The sequence below is a fragment of the Bombina bombina genome, chromosome 3 (genome assembly GCF_027579735.1).
Source record: "Bombina bombina isolate aBomBom1 chromosome 3, aBomBom1.pri, whole genome shotgun sequence".
In the NCBI taxonomy this organism is placed as follows: domain Eukaryota; kingdom Metazoa; phylum Chordata; class Amphibia; order Anura; family Bombinatoridae; genus Bombina; species Bombina bombina.
Window position 1 is genome coordinate 956,942,517 of NC_069501.1, and position 21,228 is coordinate 956,963,744.

The following is a 21,228-nucleotide window of genomic DNA, read 5'->3' on the forward strand; positions in this document are numbered from 1 at the left end:
GGAAAGTCAGTGGGGCAAAAGCCACTTTTAATTTGGGGGGGTGGGGGGGAGAGGGTGGCGGGCCAGAATGGCAGGAGAATATTATGAAGGCGAGGGTATCTCAAGATGCTATAGCTACAATTCCAAAGGGAGAAGGACATAGTGAGCAAGGTAATATGATCAGTATAGCAGAAGAATTCCGTTATAGGTAATGAACATGAAGGGATTATGAGATAACCTTTTAACAATAAGCAGTGTCTTCACTGCAAATCTCCATTCTTTGTTCAACATGAATGTATAATTACATTATTTGAACATCACTTTATTTTATTGTATCAACCATCCTTTAATAACATTCAATTCTGTAAAATGTTGATTTGGCAGAGTTCAGAATTTAAAGTTCGAGCGCATGATGAATAATTTTAAGTGAATGTGCTTAATTTAAACAATGTAAAATTAGTTTCCTGTAGGAATTACACACTTTTTATAAGAAGGGAATCAATTTAAAAATTAAATTTGATAGTGAAATACAGCAGTGATTTTTCAATAGAATGTGCCCCTTTAATTTTTATTATATATTTCTCTTGTAAGGTGTATCCAGTCCACGGATTCATCCATTACTTGTGGGATATTCTCCTTCCCAACAGGAAGCTGCAAGAGGATCACCCACAGCAGAGCTGTCTATATAGCTCCTCCCCTAACTGCCACCTCCCAGTCATTCTCTTGCAGCTCTCGACAAGAAAGGAAGTATCAAGAGATATGTGGTGAATTAGTGTAGTTTATATTCAATCAAAAGTTTGTTATTTTCAAATGGTACCGGAGTTGTACTATTTTAGCCTCAGGCAGAAAGTTGAAGAAGAGTCCGCCTGTGGTCTTTGATGATCTTAGCAGGTTGTAACTAAGATCCATTGCTGTTATCACACATAACTGAAGAGATGGGTAACTTCAGCTGGGGGAATAGCGTGCAGGGTCTCCTGCTCTGAGGTATGTGCAGTTTTAATTTTTCTAGAGAGATGATAAGCTAGAAAATACTGACAGTGCCTGATTTATTTAAGGTAAGCCTGATTACAGTGATTTAATAACGACTGGTATCATTCTTGCTGTAAAGGGTAATATTTTTATTATTTACTCACATTACTGAATAGATATAACGTTTGCTTGAGGTGTATAAACGTTTATTTCATATTGGTGATAAAACTTTATTCTGGGGCCCAGTTTTTCCACATGGCTGACTAGATTTTGCCTAGGGATAGTTTTTTAAGGCCCTCTCACTGTGAGTACAGGTTGGGAGGGGCCTATTTTCCATTAGTTTTTGCAGCTTGAGACATCCAGCTTCCCTGAAGGAGTCCCCTGAACATATAGGACCTCTCTAAGGGTTTTTTGTGCCTTCCAAAGTCGTTGTATGGGCAGGTAGGGCCACAGTAGAGCTTGAGGCAGTTTGTTGTGACTGTTTAAAAACATTGATATCGTTTTTTTGATCTGGTTTTGAAACTAAGGGGTTAATCATCCATTTGCAAGTGGGTGCAATGCTCTTTCAGCCCATTATACACACTGTAAAAATTTCGTAAGATTTACTGCTTTTTTCACTGTTTTAGCAGTTTCTGTGATTGTTTTTTTCTCTTAAAGGCACAGTACCCTTTTTATTTTTTGCTTGTTCACAGTCATTAAAGTGTTTTCCAAGCTTGCTGGTCTCATTACTAGTCTGTTTAAACATGTCTGACATAGAGGAAACTCATTGTTCATTATGTTTAGAAGCCATTGTGGAACCCCCTCTTAGAATGTGTACCAAATGCACTGATTTTACTATAGATAGCAAAGACCATATTCTGGCTTTAAAAAATTTATCACCAGAAGAAATTGACAAGGAGGAAGTTATGCCGTCTAACTCTCCCCACGTGTCAGATCCTATAAATCCCGCTCAGGGGACGCCAAGTACATCTAGCGCGCCCATTGTGTATACCTTGCAAGACATGGCGGCAGTTATGAATCATACCCTTACAGAGGTATTATCTAAACTGCCAGGATTGCAAGGAAAGCGAGACAGCTCTGGGACTAGAATAAATACAGAGCTCTCTGACGCTTTAGTAGCTATCTCTGATACACCCTCACAATATAATGAAGCTGAAGCAGGGGAGCTTCAATCTGTGGGTGATTTTTCTGATTGAGGGAAGATACTTCAATCTGATTCTGATATGTCTACATTTAAATTTAAGCTTGAACACCTCTGCGTATTGCTCAGGGAGGTTTTAGCAACTCTGGACGACTGTGACACTATTGTAGTCCCAGAGAAATTATGTAGATTGGATAAATACTATGCAGTACCTACTTACACTGATGTTTTTCCAATCCCTAAAAGGTTTTCTGAAATTATTTCTTAGGAATGGGATAGACCAGGTGTACCATTCTCTCCCCCTCCTGTTTTTAAAAAAGATGTTTCCTATAGACGCCGCTACACGGGACTTAAGGCAGACGGTCCCTAAGGTGGAGGGAGCCCTTAAGCTAGCCAATTCATTTGTTTCTGACGCCGTTGTTCATTTAACCAAGCTAACGACTAAAAATTCAGGTTTTGCTATTCAGGCGCATAGGGGGCTATGGCTTAAATCCTGGTCAGCTGACGTGACTTCAAAGTCTAAACTTCTCAACATTCCCTTCAAAGGACAGATCCTATTCGGGCCTGGACTGAAGGAGATAATTTCTGACATCACTGGAGGAAAAGGTCACGCCCTTCCTCAAGACAGGTCCAACAAATTAAGGACCAAACTGTCTAGTTTTCGGACCTTTCGAAACTTCAAGAGTGGCGCAGCTTCAACTTCCTCTAACACAAAACAAGAGGGAACTTTTACCCAGTCTAAGCCGGTCTGGAGACCTAACCAGGCTTGGAACAAGGGGAAACAGGCCAAGAAGCCTGCTGCTGCCTCTAAGACAGCAGCCCCCGATCCGGAAATGGATCTAGTAGGGGGCAGAGTCTCTCTCTTCGCCCAGGCTTGGGCAAGAGATGTCCAGGATCCCTGGGCATTGGAAATTGTGTCCAATGGTTATCTTCTGGAATTCAAAACCTCTCCCCCAAAAGGGAGATTTCATCTCTCACTTTTATCTGCAAACTAGATAAATAGAGAAGCATTCTTACATTGTGTTCAAGACCTCCTAGTTATGGGAGTGATCCACCCAGTTCCGCGGAAGGAACAGGTACAGGGCTTTTATTCAAATCTGTTTGTTGTTCCCAAGAAAGAGGGAACATTCAGACCAATCTTAGATCTCAAGATCTTAAACAAATTTCTCAGAGTCCCATCCTTCAAGATGGAGACTATTCGAACCATCCTTCCTATGATCCAGGAGGGTCAATACAGGCACTACCAGTTTTTGGCTCTTCCCTTCAGGTTGGCCACGGCACCAAGAATCTTTACAAAGGTTCTAGGGTCCCTTCTAGCGGTCCTAAGGCCGCGGGCTATAGCAGTAGCCCCTTACTCAGATGACATTCTGATACAGGCGTCGACTTTTCAAGTTGCCAGGTCTCACACGGACATTGTTCTGGCATTTCTGAGGTCGCATGGGTGGAAAGTGAACGAAGGAAAAAGTTCTCTCTCCCCTCTCACAAGAGTTTCCTTCCTAGGAACTCTGATAGATTCTGTAGAAATGAAGATTTACCTGACAGAGGCCAGGTTGTCAAAACATCTAAATTCCTGCCGTGTTCTTTTTTTCTACTTCTCGCCCTTCAGTGGCTCAGTGTATGGAAGTAATCGGCTTAATGGTAGCGGCAATGGACATAGTGCCGTTTGCCCGCCTACATCTCAGACCGCTGCAACTCTGCATGCTCAGTCAGTGGAATGGGGATTACACAGATTTGTCCCCTCTACTAAATCTGGATCAAGAGACCAGGGATTCTCTTCTCTGGTGGTTATCTCGGGTCCATCTTTCCAAGGGTATGACCTTCCGCAGGCCAGATTGGACAATAGTAACGACAGGTGCCAGCCTTCTGGGCTGGGGTGCAGTCTGGAACTCCCTGAAGGCTCAGGGCTTGTGGACTCAGGAGGAGACACTCCTTCCGATAAACATTCTGGAACTAAGAGCGATATTCAATGCTCTTCAGGCTTGGCCTCAGCCAGTGGCGTAGCGTGGGTTGTCAGCGCCCAGGGCAAGGCAAGTATAGCGCCCCCTAACCCATTAGCACTGACCCACACAAACATACACATATGCCTACACCTATACCCACACAAACATGTATGCACATATGCCATTAGCCCTGTCACGGAGACAAACTTTTTTATGCTTATATTTCAAATTTAAATGCTCTCATGCACATTTCAATTTTGACCTTACCTTTAAATTATGTTTGTTATCTTTGGATTTGCAATGAGTTTTTATATGAAAATCCTGCTTAAAGTCATGCAGTGCTATTGATATTGGAATATTTATACTTAAAAATAGAGCCCTGTGCCGGACTTTTGTGCTGAAATAAGCATGTAGTAAATAATGTTACCCATCACACCAAACAAACTATATTTAAATGTTTTTGAATTTTGTAGGGAGCACAGAAACTAATGCACGTGACGTAATACATTTGCAGTGATTTAGAAATTAATGTAAAAGAAGCTAAAAATTTACCTTTACAGTTTAGTGCATCATGGACCTAAGTCATGTATTAAATTGTTAGTTCAATGAATATCCTAATCACTAATGACAGTCCCTGCAAAATTGCATAGTTATATATTGCAGTGTGCAGATTATCTGTTCCAATAACCTCTCATCTGTTTTAAGAGCATTATTTAAATTTCCTGTTGACTGGCATTGCAGTGGATTGAATAAAGCACGTCTGTGTAAATGTGGGATTTTTTAATACATATGTTTGACCTCCTCTCTCTAAATACACTTACATTGCAGAACGTACATGTTTTTTCTACCTCCTCACTTTGTGCGTCGGCAGTTCAGTGTTCCCTCACTGGCTATGCTGAGCGAGCGAGCGTGCTAGAACCTCCTTCACGCTGATTCTTGAGGGACAGAGGGGTCAGCCTGAAGCAAACAGGAGGTAGGCATTTTAGAAACCCGGAACCCGCCTCTCCGTGTCACCTGAATGCTGCGCCCAGAATGAGATCTGGAGGGTGCAGCATGAAGCCCCTCCCCCCCCCCATGGGAATCACCCAAACACTTCTCCCTGAAGGAGTTACAGCATAGCGCCATGAGATTCAGATTTTTCCACCCCTCCCCTTTGAGTGCCCTAACGGCTGCCTAAGCAGACTTATGCTAGCGCTGCAGCACCAGCGCTGAGAAAAACAGTCCCCGACCAGACCAGGCTGCCTGCTTCCCAGGGAATTGCCGGGACAGTCCGGGACATTTAAATGGCCGGGACTGGGTCCCAAATTCCAGGACTGTCCAGGCAAAAACGGGACAGTTGGCAACTATGTGCAGCTTACAATACACCCCCCCGCAGTTAACACAGTAAAATACATTTTTATATATAAAAAAATAATACATTTTTTAAAAATGTTTTCTCCCTTAGTGCTGCATCTGTCTGCAGTGGAGGAGGGATGATGTGAGACAGTGAGAGCGCAAATTTTGCGCCCCTAAGAATTATGCGCCCGGGGCAACCGCCCCTGTGGCCCCCCCCACGCTACGCCACTGGCCTCAGCTAGCTGCGGTCAGGTTCATCAGATTTCAGTCTGACAACATCACGACTGTAGCTTACATCAGCCATCAAGGGGGAACAAGGAGTTCCCTAGCAATGTTGGAGGTTTCAAAAATAATTCTATGGGCAGAGGTTCACTCTTGCCATCTATCAGCTATCCATATCCCAGGAGTAGAGAACTAGGAGGTGGATTTTCTAAGTCGACAGACTTTTCATCCGGGGGGAGTGGGAACTCCATCCGGAGGTGTTTGCACAGTTTATGGGTTCAGGTCCAGGGATCCCAAGGCAGCGCTGATAGATGCTCTAGCAGCGCCTTGGTCTTTCAACCTGGCTCATGTGTTTCCACCGTTTCCTCTGCTCCCTCGTCTGATTGCCAAGATCAAGCAGGAGAGAGCTTTGGTGATTTTGATAGCTCCTGCTTGGCCACGCAGGACTTGCTACGCAGATCTGGTGGACATGTCATTCTTTCCACCTTGGACTCTGCCGCTGAGGCAGGACCTTCTACTTCAAGGTCCCTTCAAACATCCAAATCTAATTTCTCTGCGTCTGACTGCTTGGAGATTGAACGCTTGATTTTGTCAAAACGTGGTTTTTCCGAGTCGGTCATTGATACCTTAATTCAGGCTCGAAAGCCTGTCACCAGGAAAATCTATCATAAGATATGGTGTAAATATCTTCATTGGTGTGAATCCAAGGGTTACTCATGGAGTAAAGTCAGGATTCCCAGGATATTGTCTTTTCTCCAAGAAGGATTGGAGAAGGGATTGTCAGCTAGTTCCTTAAAGGGACAGATTTCTGCTCTGTCTATTCTTTTGCACAAGCGTCTGGCTGATGTTCCAGACGTTCAGGCGTTTTGTCAGGCTTTAGTTAGAATCAAGCCTGTGTTTAAACCTGTTGCTCCGCCATGGAGTTTAAATTTAGTTCTTAAAGTTCTTCAAGGGGTTCCGTTTGAACCTCTGCATTCCATAGATATCAAGCTTTTATCTTGGAAAGTTCTGTTCTTGGTAGCTATCTCTTCGGCTCGAAGAGTTTCAGAGTTATCTGCCTTGCAGTGGGATTCCCCTTGTCTGATCTTCCATGCAGATAAGGTAGTTTTGCGTACCAAACCTGGTTTTCTTCCTAAGGTGGTATCCAATAAGAATATCAATCAAGAGATTGTTGTTCCGTCACTGTGTCCTAATCCTTCTTCAAAGAAGGAACGTCTATTACACAATCTTGACGTGGTTCGTGCTGTAAAGTTTTATTTACAAGCTACTAAAGATTTTCGTCAAACATCTGCATTGTTTGTTGTCTACTCTGGACAGAGGAAAGGCCAAAAGGCTTCAGCAACTTCTCTTTCTTTTTGGTTAAGAAGTATAATCCGCTTAGCTTATGAGACTGCTGGCCAGCAGCCTCCTGTAAGAATTACAGCTCATTCCACTAGAGCGGTGGCTTCCACATGGGCCTTTAAAAAATGAGGCTTCTGTTGAACAGATTTGTAAGGCGGTGACTTGGTCTTCGCTTCATACTTTTTCTAAATTCTACAAATTTGATACTTTTGCCTCTTCGGAGGCTATTTTTGGGAGAAAGGTCTTACAGGCAGTGGTGCCTTCCGTTTAAGCGCCTGCCTTGTCCCTCCCTTCATCCGTGTCCTATAGCTTTGGTATTGGTATCCCACAAGTAATGGATGAATCCGTGGACTGGATACACCTTACAAGAGAAAACAAAATTTATGCTTACCTGATAAATTTATTTCTCTTGTGGTGTATTCAGTCCACGGCCCGCCCTGTCATTTTAAGGCAGGTGTTTTTTAATTTTTAAACTACAGTCACCACTGCACCCTATAGTTTCTCCTTTCTCTTGCTTGTCTTCGGTCGAATACTGGGAGGTGGCAGTTAGGGGAGGAGCTATATAGACAGCTCTGCTGTGGGTGATCCTCTTGCAGCTTCCTGTTGGGAAGGAGAATATCCCACAAGTAATGGATGAATCCGTGGACTGGATACACCACAAGAGAAATAAATTTATCAGGTAAGCATAAATTTTGTTTTGTTTTTTCTGCTCCGGCACAACCAATTGCACTAGGGCAGGGCATGTCAATCACCCCAAACAAGTAAGGTGGCAGAGTAGGAACAAAAAGCAATTTCTGCTTCTGAAATATGTAGCAGCAGACTAACTTATGCAAACCTGCTCCACATAGCCCAAAAAGCTGCAAAAACTTAAAGTGAAGGTAAAGTTTTGTTAAGCAGCAATGGTATTTAGGATCCTTTTAATAACTACAATCCAGTCGCTAGGTTTGTTTTTTACAAATATTTAGTTATTTAGGTATTTTTCTAACAATAGTTTTGTTACCGTTCCGTGCAGATTCTCCTCCCATCCTCAATTTCCGGGTTTATGATACTGTGACGTATAGAGTGGTCCCACCCGCTCTATACGTGTCTACTACGCTCGTGCACGTCGAGCATGGAATAACAGCGCATGCGCATAATTTTTTCTAAGTGATCTTTGCGCATGCGTTATTCCCTGTTGTCACTCTCTACTGCGCATGCGAAAATGTTTCAGATTTGTTGCCGTCTGAGTTCCTTGGCAGCTCCTACTATGACAACCTAAAGTTTATACTGCGCATGCGCGAAACGAGGACGCGCGCGCTTGGAAAATGAGAAGTAGAAAATGTTACGCATGCGCATATAGACCCATCTGTTGATGACGAAATTTGACGGCCGCCTAACGGCCAAAGAATCAATTGGATGGCTCAAACACGTGATCGTTCTTTATAAAAAAAAAAAAACATTGTACGGGTTGATTTTCGGAAAGCCGATTACATGACAATAAAATAAGTTATCTCAGGTAATATATATTTTGGGGAATATTGATGAATGAAACTTATATTTATTTGCCTTGAAATCTATAATTGTTTATAATAGAGCGTTTGACTTTACCTTCACTTTAATCTCATTATATTATGCTTTTGTTTTAGACATACAGTTTATTTTGTAATTGTTGCACAGTCATTATTTTATCGTTATCATCATCATTGTGTGATTTAATGTTGAAAATGATACTTAAAAAAGACGTTATGCAAAAGTCTTTAAACTGTGGAATTGAAAAGCAAACACTTTTTTCCTTTTTATTAGAGCCTACAGTTTACATTTTGTGAAAAGTATGCACGGATGATAAAGTTTGCTGCCTTGCAAATTTGCTTTATCGAAGCCTCATTTTTGAAGGCCCAAGAAGTACACATGGAACAAGTTTAGTGAGCTGTAATACATAAAAGGCGGAGACTGCCCCACCTCCATATAAGCCCTTTGAATTAAGCTTTTTAACCAAGAGGTTTAAGTTACAGAAGTAAAGGCATGGATATCTGGTAGTTGAGCCAACTTCCTATGTAAATGGACAGAAAACGCAGAATTACTGTATGTCCCTTCAAAGTACTGGTCGACAAACACTTGTCTAGCCCATCTTGGAGAAATTGTAAAATAGGGGAAATCTGAAAAGAATGCCAGGAATAGTCCAGTTCCAAACACCAAGAAAGATATACTTCCAAACCTTGTGATAAATCTTTCTAGTGACCTACTTACGAACCTGAATCAAGGTATCTACCACAGAGTCAGAAAATCCCCTTTGGGTATAGAACTAAACGTTCAACCTCCATGCAGTCACTATACTGCACCTGCAGAACTGAGAAAAAACTTCCAGAGATTTAGATTTAGGTTTGAAGATAATTTCTTAACAGGCCTTGGATCCCAAATCACCAAGGTTTGTAAAACTTCCTTAAAGGGACACTGAACTCATTTCTTTATTTTGTGATTCAGATAGAGCATGACATTTTAAGCAACTTTCTAATTTACTCCTATTATCAAATGTTCTTCATTCTCTTGGTATCTTTATTTGAAATGCATGTAAGTTTAGATGCCGGCCCATTTTTGGTGAACAACCTGGGTTGTCCTTGCTGATTGTTGGATAAATTCATCCACCAATAAAAAAACTGCTGTCCATAAACTGAACCAAAAAAAAGCTGGAATGCTTTCTTTTTCAAATAGAGATAGCAAGGGAAGAAAGAAAAATTGATAAGAGGAGTAAATTAGAAATTAAAATTGCATGCTCTATCTGAATCACAAAAGAAAAAATTTGGGTTCAGTGTCCCTTTAAGCCACGAATGAATATGTTCCACTTTAAATTTAAAAAGGGCTCCTCAGATTCCTGATTTAAATGTGAAGATGCGTCTTCTGAAGACAACTCACCCTCAAAATAAGCCTCAGAGGCAGCCTCCAGAACTGTCTTAGCAGAAGATATTATAGGAACATCACCTGTAGCTGAAGAGGAAATACTTACATTAAGGCGGCATCGTGGTTGGACTGTTATCCGACGGACATTTGTCCATCTGACATTTGTGTGATGGATAATATTCCGACAGACATGGCCGTCGGATAACAGTCAGGCCACGAGATAGAATAGATATATTAGTTAGATAGGTAGATAGATACAGTCTTACTCAGAGAACCACAAGATGTGCGGGGTGGGACATATGGTTAGGTTCTCAGAGGCGGTTGTGGCACCCGAGGCTCTGATTAGAACAGAACACTCTAGTGTGTATCTGCCCTCAGCCAAACTCTGAACATAGTCTCTTGGACATATGTCTGATGGACAAATGGGCTTCGGCATTTTGTCCGAGTACCAGGCGGCATAGCAACCAAAACTTCAGAAATAGCGGACTTTAAATAATCCTTAAATCCTGGAGAAAAATCAGTAGTGCCACTCAGAGAAATAACAGCTTGGAGGTATATAGAGGTAGTAGTTGAAGACTTTTGAGATTGTAATGCAGAATCTAGACAAGTATTACATAGTTGAATTGGAGGACAGACCGTGATCAACTTGCAAAGACACTTCAGGTCTGCTCCATAATATTGTGAATACAGTAATCGCACAAAACAGATACTATAAAAAGTACAATAGAGAGAACAGTAAAGTAACAATCAGAGACAACTGAACTGAAAGTAAAGCATTGTATAATTGCGGTTATACCACTTGTTAAATGTTCCCAACAATTGTTATGAGCACAGTAAATGGTTAAGTCCCCAACAACAACCCCCCTTGCACCTGCCATAGGGTTAATTTTACCCCTCCGGCCAAACCGCTCTGTACAGATCAGCATTACTGCAGCAAAATATATCAACTGCCAAAGTGAAGGAGAAACTGAGGGTGAGTGTGCACAAAGCACTTGAAGGAGAAAAGTTACTTAAAACACACTCGGTTCCGGAGGAAATTTACTCCCGTGCTGTACTCTGTAATAACGTGTGCCACGCGCACTCAGTATACCTCCAGTACCAGATTAACACTCCCTCTGACTCTTAGAATGCTGAAATGGCCACAGCCCTACAAGCAGACAAAATAACTGAAACTGTCAGGAGATTAAAGTAAAGAGTGGGACACCTTAAGGGGGCAAAGTTCTTAATATGACAAATGTCAATAAATGCTAGAGCATAACATCCACAAAAGTTATCAATACAAGATACTTATCCTGACATCTGTGGCTGTAAGCCTAAATATGACAGACTTGTATAATGATGGCTATGATGTACACTAGGTAGTGTGCCTACTAATAACCTAAAGGCTGTGTGAGGATGCAAGTACTTACCCAGCAGCTGCCCACTCCACGGATCTTACCCCAATGCACCATGACTATACAGTAGAGAGCCCATCCAGTACTGTAAAATACAGTAGAGTATATACTGAGGCATTACATCTGCTTGGCCAGACAGGACAGCTACAACTGAGGCAGAGTTGTGACCACTACTCCCGCAAGAGATTTACGTTATACAGTCAGTAGAATCTGACATTCCTCTCGTCCAAGTTTCACTTTATGAGGGAATATGGGATTAATATCCCTGTAATTCTTAAATTAATTCTGAGCACCTCTATCTTCACCTGCTTCTAAACAAGGCAAAGAAAGACAGGGAGGGAACAGGAAGTAGGAGGGATATTTAAGCTCTTGGTGTAGGTTGTATTTGCCTCCTCCTGGTGGCCAGGGGATAAATTCCCACAAGTAAGGAATCGTGGACTCTTACCATAAAGAAAAAACGGAATTTAACAGGTAAGAATAAATTATGTTTTTAAACTGTAAGCTCTAATAAAAAGGAAAAAAAGTGTTTGCATTCCAATTTCACATTTTAAAGACTTTTGCTATTCATAAAGTTTTTTTTTTCTTTTTTTCTCAAAGTATTATTTTTAACTTTAAATCACTCGATGATGATGATGATGATGATGATAATAATAAAATAACTATTGACTATGTGTGGCCAGTTTTAAGAATCTACCCACCTATCTGCAAAAAAAGAATGTAATGAGATTAAGGCCTAAATTTATTAAAGGGTCGCTAAACGCAATTTCCATCTAAAGGGATGGAGAGTCTACGTCTTCATTCATTACTAGTGAGAATTAAGAACCTGGCCACCAGGAGGAGGCAAAGACACCCCAGCCAAAGGCTTAAATACCTCCCCCACTCCCCTCATCCCCCAGTCATTCTTTGCCTTTCGTCACAGGAGGTGGCAGAGAGGTGCCGGAATATTGGAGGTCTCTTATGAGGGGTTCTACCCTTCGCTATGGGACAGGAGTTTAAGTAGCCCTTTAAGCTTCTCAACTTGAGGGCCTGGGTGAATGTTAGAGTCCGGAGATGCAGGGGGAGCTTCCCTTTGCGACACCATCCCGACTCATATTAACAGCTTTAGCAGTCAGCGTTGACGAGTTTCACTGATTGCTTTCTTCTCTCAAGTCCATGTCAAGAGCTCAGCTACTACTTGTCACACTTGAAGGGCCTTGTTCCTGTTCCACGGCGTAGATTCTGGTAAGATTGTTTCATTTTTACATAATGATAACACAGAAGCAGGGCCACAGTGTGGCGCCTTTATCTTTATAGAATCAAGGGGTAATATTCCTATGAGGGGATTATTGAGCAGGGGGGAATGTACGTGATAAGTTTATTATGTGATTGCTTGGTTATGTGCAAGGACGCGGCTCTGGCATTTTTGTGGAACTGACAGGTTCTCTTCCGGGAGTTTTGCACGGTTTTGGCGCGCTTCCTCTTCGGCAGGAGCGGTCCTGCGTAGTCATCCTTGTGACCGGGTGGGGCTTCTTCCCTTCCGGTCTGATCGGCGGCAACGGAGGAGACAAAGCGGTTTCTGAGTCCGGGTCATAGGAGGTGGTGAGTGCCCCGGCCATTAGTGGTTATAAAGGTGCCTGTTCTAGTCTTTTTTTCTAAAAGCTATGGAGGATTCTGACGCGTTAGAGAGTACTCCCTCTTTATCTAAGTCTTATGCGTGTGTTTATTGTAAGGTTTTGGTAGACCAGCCTGCGCAACTGTGTTCCACATGCCTTGAGAAGGCTACGACTTCCAAACATAAGAGAATATCTAGCACTACTGAGCCGTCCACCTCTGATGGGGTCTCTGTCCCGTGAGGTGCGTTTCCCATTGGCGTCCCCTATACCACATGCAGCGCCCCAGGGCCCGACTGTTACCCCTTCGGGGGAAATTGCTTGGGCGCCGGACTTTGCGGACCAGCTTGAAACGGCAGTTGCTAAGGTGATCCATGCCTTGTCGCGTTCTGCTAAGCGCAAGCGTAGAGCTTTTCATAGCGGCCCGACCCAGGAGTTGTGTCTGTTGGACGCCCCAGAGGGGTGGTATTATGACGAGGCCCAATCCGACGCATTGGAAGAGGCCCTTTCGGGGTTGGAGTCCATGTCATCTAAACCTCCGGCAGCGGAGGAACCCGGTTTTCAGTTTAAGATGGAGAACTTGCGTTTTTGTTAAAGCAAGTGCTGGCTACCTCAGAGGAGCCCTCCATTCCTAAGTTGGATAAGGTTTACGAGGACAGGGTGGTTCCCCAGACCTTCCCGGGTTCCTGTCAAGATGGCGAACATTATTAAGAATGAGTGGGAGCGATTAGGTTCTTTCTTTTCCCCTTCTCAATTTACAAAGCTTTTCCCTGTACCGGAGGCCTAGCTAGAGTTGTGGGGGACCATTCACAAGGTGGATGGGGCCATCTCCACGCTCGCTAAGCGCACGACTATTCCTTTAGAGGAAAATTCTTTGTTCAAGGAGCCTTTGGATAAGAAGTTGGAAAACATGTTGCGAAAGATGTTTCAACACACTGGGTTTGTTTTTCAACCGGCAGTGGTGGTAGCTGGAGCTGCGTCATATTGGTGCAATGCATTATTTGATATGATTGAGGGCGAACCCTCTTTCGAAGTGGTGCAGGAAACGATTAAGGCCCTAAAGGAGGCCAATTCTTTAATTTGTGATGCTAATATGCAGATTATCCACCTGAATGCCAAGGTGTCAGTTTTTTTGGTCCTAGCACGCAGAGCTCTGTGGCTAAAATCTTGGTTGGCAGACATGACCTCTAAGATGAGGCTGTTGTCTTTGCCTTTCAAGAACAAGATCCTGTTCGGTCCAGGTCTGGACTCTATCATATCCCCGGTTACAGGAGGCAAGGGTGCCTTCCTTCCCCAGGATAAGAAGGCGAAGCCTAAGAGTGCTAAATTTTGTACCTTTCGCAGGGATAAGGCGCAACGCGCTCAGCCCACCGCAAAAGCGGACTAATCCAAGGGTGCCTGGAAGCCTGCTCAAGCTTGGAACAAGTCTAAGCAGCACAAGAAGCCCACCGAGACTAAATCCACATGAAGGGGCGGCCCCGACTGGTCTGTGGACCAAGTGGGGGGCAGATTGTCTCTGTTCTTAGACGCCTGGTTGCAGGATGTTCAGGACGCATGGTTTCTGGAGGTGGTCAACCAGGGCTACAGGAATAGGGTTCAAGTCCTCTCCGCCCAGGGGCAGATTCCTTCTGTCAAACTTGTCTTCAAGTCCGTAAAAAAGAGAGGCCTTGCTGGGTTGTGTGCCGCATCTCTCCGCTTTAGGGGTTATCGTATCAGTACCCCAGGCAGAAAGGGGTCTAGGGTATTAATTTAATTTTGTTTGTGGTCCCAAAGAAGGAGGGCACATTCCGCCCGATTCTGGACCTCAAATATTTAAACAATCAGATCCATTCTTCCCCTAGCCCTAGAGGGGCTGCTAATGACCTCTATAGATTTGATGGATGCCTACCTTCATGTTCCGATTCACAGGGACCATGTCAGGTTCCTCAGATTTGCCTTTCTGGATCAGCATTTCCAGTTCGTGGCCCTCCCCTTCGGTTTGGCGATGGCCCAAGAGTTTTACCTAGGTCCTGGGGGCCCTTCTATCAGTGGCCAGATCCCAGGGCTTCGCGGTGGCCCCCTATCTAGACGATATTCTGGTTCAGGCGCCGTCATACCATCTGGCAGAAGTCCACACCAGGGTCCTGCTGCAGTTACTTCAATCTCATGGTTGGAGGATCAATTTCGAGAAGAGTTCTCTGGGTTCCAGTACCAGAGTGGAGTTCTTGGGCACGATCATAGACTCTGTGTCCATGAAGATCTTTCTCACGGACAAGCAACGCGCAAAGATGGCGTCCACCTGTCTTGCCCTTCAGTCTACAGCGAGACCATCCGTAGCTCAGTGCATGGAAATGATTGGGCTCATGGTTTCCAGCGTGGATATCATTCCATTCGCCAGGTTTCATCTCAGACCTCCTTCGATGGTGCATGTTGAGACAGTGGAACGGCGATCATTCCGATCTGTCGCAGCCGATGCACGGACTCGGATTTCCCTCTCCTGGTGGATCCGCCCAGATCACCTGTCCATGGGGACATCCTTCCTGAGACCGTCCTGGAGATTGTTACCATGGACGTGAGTCTGACGGGATGGGGAGCTGTTTGGGGTGCCAGGATGGCACAAGGGAAGTGGTCTCGCTTAGAGTCCCTTCTTCCAATAAATATTCTGTAGCTCCGGAGGTGTAGCCTCGTCTGAGAGACTTCAGCTTTATCAGGTTCCAGATGGACAATATCACCTTGGTGGCTTACATCAACCACCAGGAAGGCATGAGGAGCTCCCTGGCAATGAGGAAGGTGTCTCGGATACTGGAGTGGGCAGAGACCCATAACTGTTTGCTCTCTGCGATCCACATCCCGGGTGTGGACAACTGGGAGGCGTATTCTCTCAGCAGGCAGACTTTTCACACGGGGGAATGGTCTCTTCACCCCGAGGGGTTTGCGGAGATCTGTCTCAGATGGGGGACGCCGGAGATTGATCTCATGGCGTCCAGATTGAACTGCAAGCTTCCCCGATACGGATCGAGGTCGAGGGACCCCCAAACGGAGCTAATAGATGCATTGGCGATGCCTTGGGGGTTCGGTCTAGTATACGTATTCCCTCCGTTACCGCTTCTTCCTCGTGTAGTGGCGGGTATAAAGCAGGAGAGAGCTTCCTCCATTCTGATTGCTCCTTCGTGGCCAAGGACGTGGTTCGCGGATCTGGTGGGAATATCAGCCTCTCCGCCGTGGAGGTTACCCTGTCGCATGGATCTGCTGGAACAGAGTCCTTTTCAACATCAAAATCTTGATTCTCTGAGGCTGACTGCATGGAGATTGAACGCTTAGTCTTGGCAAAAAGGGGTTTTGCAGAAAATGTGATTGACACTCTGGTTTAGGCAAGAAAGCCGGTCACTCATCGCATCTATCATAAGGTGTGGAGGACTTACTTGTCCTGGTGTGAGACTCATGGCTACCCTTGGCACAGGGTGAGGGTATCCAGGATTTTTGTCTTTTCTTCAAGAAGGATTGGAGAAGGGTCTCGCTGCTAGTTCCCTAAAGGGGCAAATTGCGGCTTTATCTGTTTTGTTACACAGGAGACTCGCTGATCTCCCTCACATACAATCCTTTGTTCAGGCTCTACCTCGAATCAGGCCTGCCTTTAAGCAGTCTGCTCCCCCTTGGAGCTTAAACTTGGTACTTAAGGTGTTACAGAAGGTTCTGTTTGAACCTATGCATTCTCTTGACATAAAAATTATATCATGGAAGGTTCTCTTTCTGTTGGCTATTGCATCGGCACGCAGAGTTTCTGAGCTGGCGGCCTTGCAATATGAGCCCCCTTATCTGGTGTTTCATGTGGAAAAGGCTGTTCTTCGCACTGGTGTGGGGTTTCTCCCCAAGGTGGTGTCCAACCGCAACATCAATCAGGAGATAGTCGTTCCTTCTTTATGTCCTAATCCTTCTCCTAAGGAGAGGTTACTTCATAATCTGGACATGGTTCGTGCCTTGAAATTTTATCTTCAGGCCACAAAGGATTTCAGACAATCTTACTCTTTTTGTCGTGTATTCAGGGAAGCGCAGGGGTCAGAGGGCTTCTGCTACTTCTTTGTCTTTTTGGCTGAGGAGCCTGATCCGCTTGGCCTATGAGACAGCGGGACATAAGCCTCCTCAGAGGATTACGGCTCATTCCACTAGAGCGGTAGCTTCATCTTGTGCCTTCAAGAATGAGGCTTCTATGGAGCAGATTTGCAAGGCGGCAACCTGGTCCTCCTTGCATATCTTCACTAAGTTTTACAAATTTTACGTTTTTGCTTCTGCAGAAGCGGTTTTTGGGAGAAAGGTTCTACAGGCTGTGGTGCCCTCAGATTAAGGGTCCGCCTTTTACCCTCCCGGTTTCATTCAGTGTCCTCTAGAGCTTGGGTATATGTTCCCACTAGTAATGAATGTGGACTCTCTTCCCCTTTAGATGGAAAGCATAAATTATGCTTACCTGATAATTTTTATTTCCATTGAAGGGAGGAGAGTCTACGGCCCCCGCCCGTTTCTCCGATGGGCGGGCCTAAATTTAATATTCTCTCCTGGCAACATTTATACCCTAATATTTCTCCTACTGTTCCTTGTTCCCTCGGCAGAATGACTGGGGTATGAGGGGAGTGGGAGAGGTATTTAAGCCTTTAGCTGGGGTGTCTTTGCCTCCTCCTGGTGGCCAGGTTCTTAATTCCCACTAGTAATGAATGAAGCCGTGGACTCTCCTCCCCTCAATGGAAATAACGTTATCAGGTAAGCATAATTTGTTTTGTTTTTTTCTTTAATGATTCAGATAGAGCATGCAATTTTAAGCAACTTTCTAATTTACTCCTATTATCAATTTTTCTTTGTTCTCTTGCTATCTTTATTTAAAAAGCAGGATTGTGATTTATAGGAGCCAGCCCACTTTTGGTTGAGAACCTGGGTTATGCTTGCTTATTGGTGGGCAAATGTCAGCCTCCAATAAGCAAGCGCTATCCACCGTGCTGAACCTAAATTGGGCTGGCTGCTAAGATTCACATTCATGATTTTCAAATAAAGATAACAAGAAAACGAAGACAAATTGATAATAGGAGTAAATTAGAAAGTTGCTTAAAATTGCATGCTCTATCTGAATCATGAAATAAAAAATTTGGGTTCAGTGTCCCTTTAAAGGGACACTGAACCCACATTTTTTCTTTTGTGGTTCAGATAGAGCATGACATTTTTTTTTTTATTGTTTATTTATATCCATCAATGTGTACAATCAAATAATTTCAACCTTTTTATGCCACGCAGGGCCAGGTACAACAAAATACAATACAAGTAAAAAAAAAATCCAAAACATCAAGTTTTACTTTGTCTTAATGATTCAATAATGCCCTTTTATGTGATATATGTACATATAGTTGGATTTTTTATATTTTTCTTTTTTTTTTATATACATGACACACTTTAAACTTAACTAAACAGAACCAAAGCAGGGTAAGAAAGATAAAAGAAAGGAAGAGAGGGAGAAAAGAAAGAGGAAAGAAAAAAAAAAAAAGGGGGGGGAGGGAAGAAAAAAAAAAAAAAGAGGGGACAAGAAACACAACTTTTGGCTGTGGAGGATGACCACATTCCTAGGAGGACCAATTCCGAGTCTCTAAATGGGTAGATTAAATATTCAACCTCACTAGGGGGGAGGCTTTTGATAAAATTCGACCACTTGGAGAAGGAAGTCTTCACTTCTTGATTATTTTGAAGATTGGTGTCAAGTTGTTCGATAATGCACTGCTTCTTTAAGCAGTTCTTTACCTCTGAAATGCTCGGGGTTCCTTTCAACTTCCATTTTTTCAGAATCAAATATCTAACTGCTAGTATTACTAAGGTGACTAGTTTAAGTTTATCCTGGGGGAGGCCAAGGTCTGTGACAGGGAAAATTATGTTTGAAGGGGATAAGATCAAGGAGGGAATGCCCACTGTGTTATTTAACCAGTATTGGATCTTTAACCAAAAATTTCTCACTTTTGGACAGTGCCAAAACATATGTATGAGGCTGGCCAACGTAAAAGAGCATTTTGGACATTTATTAAAGCTAGGGTTCCGACATTTAGTTCCTTTCTCTGGAGGAAAATATGTCATATGCACTAGTTTAACATGTGCCTCCCGCCAGGAGTCGGCGAGGGTAGCATTCGAAATCACTTGAAATGATGAAGTTATCACAGAAGCCTCCAGTGAGGTATCCTCTAAAGCTGCTGCCCAATTTAGCCTGTAGTTTTTCTATTGTAACTGGGCCTTTAAAATAAATTAATTTTTGGTAGATGTATGAAATTGAGGTTATACCACTTTTAACTAAATTAAGCCAATTTTCAAAAATACCTAGAGACCACACCCAACCATAATCATTTATTAATTTAAAAGCATAGTGTCTAGCTTGGAGGTAGGCATAGAAATTTTTGTTGGAAAGTTGAAATTCCTCTTTAAGAGAGTTAAATGTTCTAATACATCTTCTAGAGCATGAGATTTTAAGCAACTTTCTAATTTACTACTATTATCAAATTTTCTTCATTCTCTTGGTATCTTTATTTGAAATGCAAGAATGTAAGTTAAAATGCCGGCCCATTTTTGGTTAACAACCTGGGTTGTTCTTGCTGATTGGTACTGCCCAGAGTTCTGAACCAAAAAAAAAAAGCTTAGATGCCTTATTTTTCAAATAAAGATAGCAAGAGAACGAAGAAAAGTGATAATAGGAGTAAATTATAAAGTTACTGAAAATCGCATGCTCTGTCTGAATCACAAAAGAAAAAAATTGGGTTGAGTTTCCTTTTAAGCTGTTTTCGGGTTTTTTTAGGCTATGTGGAGCAGGTTAGAATAAGCGAGTCTGCTGCCACATATTTAAGTAGCAGAAACTGCTTCTTTTTCTTCTCTGCTTTTATATAATTGAATGAATGAATGAAACCTTAAACTCTAACCAAAGTTTATTTTTCCCTCTAAATATCTGTGTCAATAAAAGTTCTGGAAACTATCAGATTACAGGTACAAGTGACCTAAAAGTATTTTTTTCTTCTTCAAAATTGGCCAGATTTAAAGGGATATGAACCCCAAATTATTTTCTTTTGTGAGTCCAAAGCATGCAATTTTAAGCAACTTTCTAATTTACTCCTATTATCACATTTTCTTCATTTTCTTGATATCTTTTTTTGAAAAGCAGAAAATAAAAGCTTAGGAGCCGGTCCATTTTTGGTTCAGCACCTTGGGTAGCGCTGTCTAATTAATGACTACATTTAGCCACCAATCGGCAAGCGCTACCCAGGTTCTGAACTAAAAATGGGCCAGCTCCTAAGCTTACATTTCAGCTTTTTAAATAAAGATACCAACAGAACAAAGATAAATTGATAATAGGAGTAAATTTGAAAGTTGCTTAAAATTGCATGCTCTATCTGAATCCATGAAAGAAAAAAAATTGGGTTTCATATTAACCCCTTAATGACAAGTGACGTACCAGGTACGTCCTGCAAAAACTTGCAGTTAGTGACAATGGACGTACCTGGTACGTCACTTGTCTAAGAGAGTGCTGGAAGCGATCGCAATCGCTTCCAGCAGCTCTCAGGGTATTGCAGTGATGCCTCGATATTGAGGCATCCTGCAATACCCTTAGAAAGCATCCGATGCAGAGAGAGCCACTCTGTGGCCCTCTCTGCACCGGTAGCGATGCGGCCGGTTCGTTGGTGGGTGGGAGCGCAACAGGGAGGCGGGTGGGCGGCCCATCGCTACCCGGCATCCGGCTCCTGTTAGTGCAATGTGCACGCCGGGTGCCGGGAGCGTGCGGGTGCGCGCGTGCGCGTGCGCGTGCGGGTGCGCGCGCACGCCCGCGATCACCTACCCACACTGAAACCAATGAGTGGGAAGAGGGGGGGAAATATATATATATGAGGATCTGGGAGGGGGAGGGGGTTGGGGTATTGTGGGGGGCTGCTACACTACAGAAAAAAATAAATTAGTAATTAAAAATAATAATTAAAAACACTTTTTTGGGGGGCAAATTGGGTACTGGCAGACAGCTGCCAGTACCCAAGATGGCGGCAATTAGGTAGGGGAGAGGGTTAGATTGCTGGGGGGGGGGGATCATGGAGGTTGGGGCTAAGGCAGGAGTCCATCACAGCTAAAACATTTTATTTTTTTTTATTAAAAAAAATAAAAACTCCTTTTATTTAGTACTGGCAGACTTTCTGCCAGTACTTAAGATGGCGGGGACAATTGTGGGGTGGGGGAGGGAAGAGAACTGTTTGGGAGGGATCAGGGGGTGGGATGTGTCAGGTGGGAGGCTGATCTCTACCCTAAAGCTAAAATTAACCCTGCAAGCTCCCTACAAGCTACCTAATTTAACCCCTTAACTGCTGGGCATAATTTACGTGTGGTGCGCAGCAGCATTTAGCGGCCTTCTACTTACCAAAAAGCAACCACAAAGCCATATAAGTCTGCTATTTCTGAACAAAGGGGATCCC

General features: G+C 43.4%; 1 protein-coding gene across 1 annotated transcript in view; it reads left to right on the forward strand.

Annotated features, from left to right (window-relative positions):
• COG3 (component of oligomeric golgi complex 3) overlaps positions 1-21,228 on the forward strand; it is a 230,375-nt gene that overhangs the window by 207,281 nt on the left and 1,866 nt on the right. The window lies entirely within an intron of this gene.